Genomic DNA, 10,727 nt, shown 5'->3' with positions numbered 1-10,727 from the left:
ATATTTTTTTAAACTTTCTAATTTCCCTCTGAGCCAGTGTTGTCATCTTCCTAGTGCAGTTGAGTGTGGCCTGTGTCTCCTCACAGAGATTTCATGTGCTGCTGTGTTCTATGGTCACTACCTCTTCTATGGAGTTGCTTAAGCCTATGAGACCTACCTCCTGGGGAAAGTTTCTCCCACATACCCATTTTTTTCAGCTGGAAAATAACCATTCAGTAGAATGTTTATCTGAAACTTCTACTGATACCTCTAAAGTTCATGGCTCTTAGTGCCTAGTGAGGAGCAAATTATTCTCTATTGGCCCCTAAGGAGAGTCTCAAATAAGCATTATCCTCTCCTGATCTCCTGTTCTAGTGTTTCTCCACATGCTGCACATTATAATGAGTATTGCCAATGGGCCATCACCAGGACCCCACCATCAGATGCTCAGGTTAAACTGGCATGAGGTGAGGCCCACACTTCATTATTTATTAATTCCCCCAGTGATTCTAATGTGCAACCACCACTGAAAACCACTATCATTCTTTTGTGTTGAGTAACAGTTCCATCTTCTTCACTAAGAGTTTTTCCAGCCCTTCCATAAGTGAGGTCAATGCTGTGTGTTGATTTTGAGAACTTTCTTTCCTGTCTATTTCCCTTTCCATTCTGATGAAAACATTATCTATTTCTAATATAGTACTTTAGATTTCATCTTGTAGACACTCATATTCTGAAGCAGTAATAAAAAATCTCCCAGCAAACAAAAGTCTGGGTTCAGATGGATTTTCAGGCGAGTTTTACAAAACATTCAAAGAAGAATTAACACGTAGCCTCCTCAAACTATTCCAGAAAATTCAAGAGGAGGGAAAACTCCCAAGCTCTTGTTATGAGGCCAGTATCATCCTAATTACAAAACCAGATAAAGACACTACAAAGAAAGAAAATTATAGGTCAATATCCCTGATGAGCATAGATGCTAAAATCCTCAACAAAATACTAGGAAACTGGATCCAGCAATACATTAAAAAGATCATACACCATGAGCAAGTGGGATTTATTCTGGGGATGCAAAACTGGTAAAATATTTGCAAATCAATAAATGTGATACATCCCATAAACAAAATGGACAAAAACCAGATGATCATAACAATAGATGCAGAAAAAGCACTCGACAAAATCCAGGACCAATTTCTGATAAAAACTTTCAGCAAAGTGGGAACAGAGGGATCATACCTCAACATAATAAAGGTCATATATGACAAACCTACAACCAACATCATACTTAATGGTCAAAAATTAAAACCATTTCCCCTAAAAACAGGAACAGGACAGGGATGTCCACTCTCACCACTCTTATTCAACATAGTACTGGAAGTCCTTGCCACAGCCATCAGACAGGAAGAAAACATAAAATGTATCCAAATTGGAAAGGAGGAAGTAAAACTGTCATTATTTGCAGATGACATGATATTGTACATAGGAAACTCTAAAGACTCCACCAAAGTACTACTAGATTTGATAAATGAATTTTGCAAGGTAGCTGGATAAAAAATTAACATCCAGAAGTCAATGGCATTTTTATACACCAACAATGAACTCCCATAAAGAGAAACTAAAAAAACAATACCATTTACCATTGCAACTAAAAAAATAAGATACCTAGAAATAAACTTAACCAAGGATGTAAAAGAACTGTACTCAGAAAACTACAGGACACTGAAAAAAGAAATAGAGGAAGCTATAAACAAGTGGAAGAACATACTTTGTTTATAAATTGGAAGAATTCATAACGTTAAAATGCCCATACTGCCCAAAGTAACCTATAGATTAAATGCAATTCCTATTAAAATACCAATAACATATTTTCACAGAGCTAGAACAAATATTCCAAAAATTTATATAAAACCTAAAAAGACCCCAAATATCTGCAGCTATCTTGAGAAAGAAGAAGAGTTGGAGGGATCACTTTACCAGATATCAAACTATACTACAAAGCCATTGTAATCAAAACAGCCTGGTATTGGCACAACAACAAACATATTGATATATAGATCAATGATACAGAACAGAGACCCCAGAAATAGGCCCATGCCATTATGGTCAGTTAATATTTGACAAAGGAGGCAAGAGCATACAATGGAGTAAAAACAGTCTCTTCAATAAATGGTGCTGGGAAAATTGGACAGCTACATGCAAAAAAATGAAACTAGACCACCAACTTTCACCATATACAAAAATAAATTCAAAATGGATAAAAAAACTTAAATGTAAGTTTACAAAACCATAAAAATCCTGAAAGAAAACACAGGCAGTAAAGTCACAGACATCCCACATAGTGGAATTTTCACTGATAAATCTCCTAGGGCAAGAGAAACAAAAGAAAAAATAAACATATGGGACTACATCAAACTAAAAAGCTTCTGCACAGCAAAAGAAATCAACCTCAAAATATAAAGGAGCCCCATGGTATGGGAGAACATATTTGCCAAGGATGTATCTGATAAAGGGCTAATTTCCAAAGTGTACAAAGAACTCATACAACTCAACAAGAACAAGACAAACAATCAAATTTAAAAGTGAGCAAAGGACCTGAATAGACATTTCTCAAAAGAGGACATACAGATGGCCAAGAGGCATATGAAAAAATGCTCAACATCACTAATCATCAGAGAGATGCAAATGAAAACCACAATGAGGTATAACTTCACACATGGCAGAATGGTTACCATAAACAAATCAACAAATGGCATGTGCTGGCAAGGATGTGGCGAAACGGGAACCCTGGTACACTGCTGGTGGGAATGCAGACTGGTACAGCCACTATGGAAAACAGTATGGAGGTTCCTCAAAAAATTAAAATGAAATTGCCTTTTGACCCAGTTACCCCACTTCTAGGACTATGTCCTAAGAATCCCGAAACACTAATCAGAAAGAATATATGCACCCCTATGTTCATAGCAGCACAATTTACAATAGCTAAGATCTGGAAACAGCCCAAGTGCCCATCAGCAGACGAGTGGATAAAAAAGCTCTGGGACATTTACACAATGGAATACTACACAGCTATAAAGAAGAAGGATCTCATACTGTTTGGGACAGTATGGATGGACCTGGAGAATATGCTAAGTGAAATAAGCCCGGCAGAGAAAGACAAATATCATATGATCTCACTTATGTGGAATCTAAAGAACATAATAAACTGATGAACAAAATAGATTCAGTGACATGGAAGCATAGAAGAGACTGATGAATCTCAGAGGAAAGTTGGGGGGTGAGGGGGGAGAGAGGTTAACCAAAAAATTTATATGCATATATGCATAACCCATGGACACAGACAATAGTGTTGTGAAGGCCTGGGGTGCGGAGTCAGTGCAGGGTCAATGGCGGAAAAAAAGGGACATCTGTAATATGTTGAACTGTAAATATATATATAGTTATATTTTTATTTAAAACGTCTTATTTATGTTAGCATGTAGTGGGATTATTATTACTATTTTTAATTGAATTAATAAATATTTTAGACTAAAACAAAAAAAGAATAAACTCAAAATGAATTAAAGACTTAAATGTAAGACCCAAAACCATAAAACTCCTAAAAAAAAATAGGCAGTAAACCCTCTGATATTCCTCTTAGTAATATTTTTTCTGATATATCTTGTTGAGCAAAGGACTACTTCAAACTAAAAGGTTTTTGCATACCAAGGGAAACCATCAACAAAGCCAAATGACAACCTACTGAATTTGAGATGTTTGCCAAGGATATGTCCAATAAGGGCTTAAAATCCAAAATTTATGAAGAACTTATACAACTTAACACCCCCCAAAAAAATCCAATTAAAATATAGGCAGAGGACCTGAATAGAGATTTTTCCAAAGAGGACATACAAATGGCCAATAGATGAATGAAAAGATGCTCAATGTCACTAATTATCAAAGAAATGCAAATTATAAGCACTATGAGGTATCTATCACCTCACACCTTTCAGAATGGCTATTATCAATAAATCAACAAACAAGTGTTGGCGAGGAGATGGAGAACAGGGAAACCGTGTGCATTATTGTTGGGACTGCAAATTGCTGCAGCCACAATGGAAAGCAGTATGGAGGGTCCTCAAAAAATTAAAAATAGAAAAACTACCTATGACCCAACAATTCCATTTCCAAGTATTTATCTGAAAAAAATCCAAAACACTAAGTCTAAAGGATATATGCACCCCTGTGGTCATTGCAGCATTATTCACAATACCCAAGATATGGAAGCAACCTAAGTGTCCATCAATAGACAACTGGAGCCCAGCTGGTCCAGCTGGTGTGGGACAGTGATTGAGCATCGCCCTGTGATCCAGGCGATCCATGTTCGATTCCAGAGCATGTGTCATGACCCCCGTCAGGACTCGATCTTCCCAGTAAGGGGTGTGCAGGAGGCAGCCCATCAATGACTCTCATCATTGATGTTTCTATCTCTCTCTCTCCCTCTCCCTTCTCCTCTCTGAAATCAATAAAGACATATTTAAAAAAAAAAAAAATAGACAATTGGATAAAGAAGAGGTGGTACATATATATAATGGAATATTACTTGGCCATAGGGAAATCTTACCATTTGCAACAACATGGATGGACCTAGAGGGTATCATACTAAGTGAAATAAGTCAGACAGAGAAGAACAAATACCATATGATTTTATTTATATGTGGGATCTAAAAAAAAAACTAAATGAACAAACAGAACAAAAACAGACTCACAGATATGGAGGACAAACTGATGGCTGCCAGATGGGAGGCAGCTGGGGGGATGGGTGAAAGAAGTGAAGGGATTAAGAAATACAAATTGGTAGTTACAAAATAGTCACAGGGATTTAAAGTATAGCATAGGGAATATAGTCAATAATATTGTAATAACTATGCATGGTGCCAGATGGGAACTAGACTTATCAGGGGGATCACTTCATAAATCATACAAATATCTAGCCACCATTCTATATACCTGAAACTAATATAATATTAAATGTCAACTATAATGGAAAAATAAAATTTTTTTTAAAACCCAGCAGATGTATAGAATTGTTCTAAATTTAGTCATGCTAATAAAGTCACTGGATTTCCACCATATGAGGAAGTTTCTCAAATTACTGAATATCTTGCTTTGCATACTTTTGCTTTTAGAAGCCCTTGAGGTACTAGGGGAAGATAATTAACACCTTCCTGCAGAGATGAGAACAGAATCCTCCAGGGAATCAGTTAAAAAGCAGGAACAGTGAGCTTTCAATGAAATGTGCACTGAAGAATTGGCCAGTCAATATGATGCCAGCTCACCTGCCATGTATATCCACATGGTCTTTGAAACAGAAACTTTAAAAAATCACTTTTCAGAGCCAACTAAAGGAAGACTTGAAAGCAATACTATCATAAAAATAAAAATAGTAGTGTCCCATCAGCACAATTTCTCCTCTCACTTTTGTCATTTTCAAGTCAGGACACAGAGACACCATGCAGAAACACATATTTGCAAGCATTTCTGTGTAGTATTATAGTCAGGGGTTGTGTTTCTATGTGTCATTCTGTACCAACACCCAGATAGCTTTAGAGACCCTTGAAACTGTACCAAAATTTCAAGGTGTCAAGTTAGTGTCCCACAAAGGTTATCTTACAGTTAAATTCTTGGACATGATAAATTCAAGGTTCCAGGGCCTCACTTGGAGCTGTGCCATTCCTGGCAGGTAGATGAAGAGACAAGTATACAATATGCCAAGGGATTCCTTGGAGTCCTTTCTGTCAAAAATCACTCAGACATGATGTTTATTTGTAGTAGCCTTTTTGTCTGGACTAAGGGAAGATGGATGAACTAAAACTTACTTGGACTTGTCATTAATGGCCCAAATCAATCACTGCACTAAGTCACTGCATTACCTCAAAAGGAGGACTGAAACAAAGCATTCTGGTAAAATGAGAGATGACAACTTTACTGATGCTTATTCTAATCACAGATAATTTGTTAATGCGTTCTATTGGTGATTGGAACATATTTGATTTGTTTGTATTAGTGTGTCAGCATTGACTCCATTAACTTTACCAAAATATTGGAGAAATGTTTAACCCTTCAGAAAGGAAGTACATAAACAAATATATTCTGTCTTACATGGTAATACAAGAAATCAACAAACAGAAAGCTTGTACCAAATTTTCCACAATAGTACCTTTCAAAGCAGGGGATTAATACCTTTGGGGATTGTCCTGAACATGAAGAAACTCAAGTAGACCATGAATTTAAGGCAGGGTGTGGCTATGGGAGATTCTTTGCAGATCATATTTACAGTTCAGACCTGCCTCAACTCAAAACAGTCTTTCATTTATACTCCTTAGTATACACTTCTTCATTTGTAAGTAAACAAATGAAGCTTCATGAATATAGAATTAGTTGATATTGTCTCTGTATTACTTGGTTTTCTGGTGTTTTGGGCCCACTGACAATTGGCATTAGCAAAGGCCATGGCCTAAGTAATGATGAAAATACTATCATGCCCACATTCCACCCTCTTGCTAGATAGTTATTTGTAAGAGATGTAGGGAAATGATAGTGATCATTTACCTTTGGGAAAACTCCAATACTCAGAGTATCAAGATGTTCCTCTTCTCTGAAATATGCCCACTTTCAGTGATGCAGGCGATCAGACAACAAAGAATATTTGACCTAATTGTTTTCCAGACTTTTGGCTCCAATATATTACAACCCAGGAGACTGAAATAACTTGCAAATAAGATTGTAATGTGTCTATTGCTGAACACTAGAAATTGAGAAATGCCTTGTTTCAGTAAAAAAAGAGAAGAAAATAGAAAACATGAATTGAAGACCGGCAGGCTTCGTATTGATGCTGGGTAAGTGTATGAAACAGGCCCGTAGTGGGTGGGTTGTAAGCATCATGAAGTGGTCACTAGAAGCCAAGTGGGTTCAGTAAGACGAAGTCATGTTGCCCTCCCTTTTTTGTTTATATGGTTATAAGACAAGTTTATTTCTTAGGGAAAAGTATACCACCAAAAACCAAAGGTTAATGCTAATTAAAGAAGTAAAGAAAGCTAAAGGTGATGGTTCTTTGCCAGAAAATAGAGTTTGGAATTAGCAAGAGTAAAAAGATGAATTTGATGGTAGTTCAAATATAGGACATAAAAAAGTCTACTGTGTGCTCTAAAAAGAAACAAGAAAAAAAATCCATTAAGTTAACCCAACAAGTGTTCCAAGCAAAACAAACAAACAAACAAGCAAAAAGAATGGAATTTAATTAAAGATAGTATTTGCTACAGTGGTATTTGCAAAATTTGAAATTTACAAGTCTCAAAATACATCATTATTACCTACAACATGATTTATAATTTTTTTCTGGGACTCAAAATTATTAGAACTGAAAATTTCCTGAATTAGTTTGATTATGCAACCATCAGTCTTGAAATTTAGAAAATGTTGTCTTCACTTGCAGATAAGGCAAATGAGACCCAAGAATTTTAACTGGAAATTAACAAATAAAAGGTAGAATTTGAAATCCAGGTCTGAAATAGAGATCTATGTACCACATTCTTTACTAAATATCTGAATATTTGATTTTATTTCTACTTGCATTGTGCCCTCTCATGTACTAAATGAAACTGATATCTGCCCCCCCCCTTACAAAACTACCCAAGATGGTTACATAAGGAAAAAATAGTGCTTAACATGCAAATGTAAAATTCTAGGTAAAAGCTGCAAATAATAATGATTAGAGGAGGGAAAAGGAAAGTTTTTAGGGTTTTTTTATCAATTGCAAAGCCAGAAATAAAAATATATATATTTAAAATCTATTTAAATATTTATGCAGGGAATATTACAAACTTGATTTAAAGAAATAACATATCTGATATGTTCCTATCTCTATCCATTGGTCATTCTCTATTCCCTTACACTGAAGTTTCCCCTCAGCATTTGTGATTTACTAAAATTATACCATTTGTATGTTTATTTGTTTAAATTTCTTTTTGAATGCAATTTTGACTGGTTTGTTTACATCTAAGACCCATGCATTATCTGAAACACAGTAAGAATACAAAATAGATTTGCTAAAAGGATCAATTAATTTAAAATATCAAAACATGTACATATGCCCAGCCAGTGTTGACTCAGTCAGTGGTTGAGCATCAACCTATGAACGAGGCAGTCATGACTCGTTTTCCAGTCAGGGCACATTCCTGGCTTGGGGGTTCAATCCCTGGTGGGGGGCATGCAGGAGGCAGCCAATCGATGATTCTCTCTCATCACTGATGTTTCTATCTCTCTCTCCCTCTTCCTTCCTCTCTCTGAAATCAATAAAAACATATTTAAAATAAAACAACACATGTACATATGATATGTGATACATATATGTATTTGCTAGGTGAACTGCACTATCTTAACACAGGTATATATTTGCTAAAATTCTGAATAAGTATGTTCTTTTTAGCATTTTTGTTTTTATAAGAAGGAGTGAGTCAGTCCTCCTGTGATTTGCAAGCTCTCCATGTTTCCTAGATACCAGTAGAGAATCTGGAACCACAAAGTGATAAAATAATCGTCTAGAAAATGTCTGAATATATCACCGTCCCTCATGATAAACCTTAAAAGCATGCATTTTGGAAATACATGGGGACTTTAGCCCTGTAGTCTATAAAATAAAAGGTGATCTGGTAAGAAAATGGGGCAAATGTAGAGGTTTGATGGGAGGGAAACAAATGCAAGCAAGCATAAAGACTAAATTGAAATTTAATAGACTAAAATTTAACTAAAAAATAAAATAAAAATCTTAGGAACTGCTTCAAATGCTTCCATAGGAGAGCGGTCCCCTCCACAGTGGTTGTCTCATCACTGTCTGCCACTTTCCTTGCCAGTTGGGTCCACATTCAACATCAAGTTTAAATCATTTTCTGATAACCAGTTCCAGATGATGGCCGATGTATTGGGTTGCATAGTTTCAAAATAAACTACAAATAGAATAGTAGCCGTCTGTCTTAGAATTTCCAGTTTATTGTTTTCTATGAGCAACAGGCAAAAATAGAAATAAAACAGTTGTTGTGGAGAACATGGAAAGGCAGAAAATTTTGCTTTTAAACTAGTATTAAAATCAACAGATTAATCATTTTGAATCACCAGGTTTGTTTTTAAAAACTGGTTATGAATTTTTTAATTAAATTGTCTTGTTACATTGGCATCACTTTGCCACAAGCCATTAATAGCCGAAGATTATTATAAATTCTTAAAATTTATGTAAACTGAATATTCTTTCCCACTGACAAATATATATAATATGCTGACATATGTAATAAAGATTTTACTTAAACTTTCATTTGAAATGGCAGTGGGTTGGCAGCCCCATGACTTTGACCTCTCACAACTTCCCATTTAAACTATATTCATACTGACAGAAATGATATTGCTGGATATTTGGAGGAATTGATACAAACAATCAGACTGGTCTAACTGGGTGTAGAGAAAAATATTTTTCTTCCCAAAGAGGACAGGAAGAAAATAGTATTTTCTCTTCCTTTATCTTCCTGTGGATTCAGAACTCTAAGGATTCTATTTATCATCTATCTATGTCAATATCTATATCTATCTATATCTATATCTACCTATATCTATATCTATATCTATATCTATATCTATATCTATATCTATCATCTATATCTATATCATCATCTATATATCTATCTATATAAACAGATTATTTACTCTAAACAGCAACACAGACAAAATGCCATATAAACACAAGGGAAGTGATGTGGAAACAAGAGGTTGGCTGACTTCAGATCTGAGGCTTATAGCAACACAACCCGGGTTCTGCAGAGTGAAGGACAGAGGCGTGAGGGCAAGGGACAGGCTGATGGCTTTTCCATACAGCCAGCTGCACGCTACGTGTGGCTCAGACAGTGGGAAGCACACCTGCACCCGCCAGCAAAGGGAACTAGCTCCTCAGGGACTCATAGAAGTATAAAAGTTTATAATTTTACAGCAGTTGAAATACTGACATCAATATTAAAATAAAAGCAAGTTCTACATAACAATCAAAAATACAGAAGACTGAAGGAAGAGACCCTGTATGAAAAACTGGGCAATTCAGCAAGTGGAGAACTGTGCACCAGCGGCAGAAATGGAAAATGCCCCTGCCCACCTCCCCTAGGTGACTAGTAATTGTATAGAGCAAGGCTAGATCTGCAAATGTTGGAAACAAGTGTTTGCCAAACCAAACCTTTCCTTTTGATGGTGCCACAGGTCGCTGCTTATGAGGGTCCACACTTCTTGGCTTGTGCTGGAACCCTTTTCTCATATCCCACTCTGTTTTGGCAGTAGATTGTGTAGGCCTCCGCTTGAGCTGGATCTTGGATATTTGGTTCATTTAGAAGTTCCTGTGTTCTTAATAAGATCTGCTTAATTGTTGTGGCTGGCCTCCAGTCCTTGCCTGCCTCAAAGATGGACAGGCACACAGTTCGGGTGAAATAATGGTGGTTCAAATTTGCATTTTGGAGGTGAGGGTGGATAGTCGTCTTTGAAGGGCATCCGTAGTTTAAACAAGCCTCCTTCCCAAGAGGCCCCTTTCTTCCCTGGAATGGCGCACCCCCAGTTCATGAGGTTCATCGTGCCTTCAGGGTATTTTGTAGGGACAGCCACAAAACCAAATGGGTGGTCTTTTCTCCAAGCTTTCCTCTCCCGGGCGGGTCTGCTGAGAGCAATCCCCGACATACTCAAAGTCCTAG

At 36.5% G+C, this 10,727-nt stretch overlaps 1 pseudogene; it reads right to left on the bottom strand.

Annotated features, from left to right (window-relative positions):
- Positions 1-10,253: 10,253 nt before the first annotated feature.
- On the bottom strand, positions 10,254-10,727 carry LOC107532499 (SUMO-conjugating enzyme UBC9 pseudogene; annotated as a pseudogene).

The sequence above is a fragment of the Miniopterus natalensis genome, chromosome 1 (genome assembly GCF_054644295.1).
Source record: "Miniopterus natalensis isolate mMinNat1 chromosome 1, mMinNat1.hap1, whole genome shotgun sequence".
Classification (NCBI taxonomy): domain Eukaryota; kingdom Metazoa; phylum Chordata; class Mammalia; order Chiroptera; family Miniopteridae; genus Miniopterus; species Miniopterus natalensis.
This window is presented reverse-complemented; position numbering and strand designations above follow the sequence as displayed.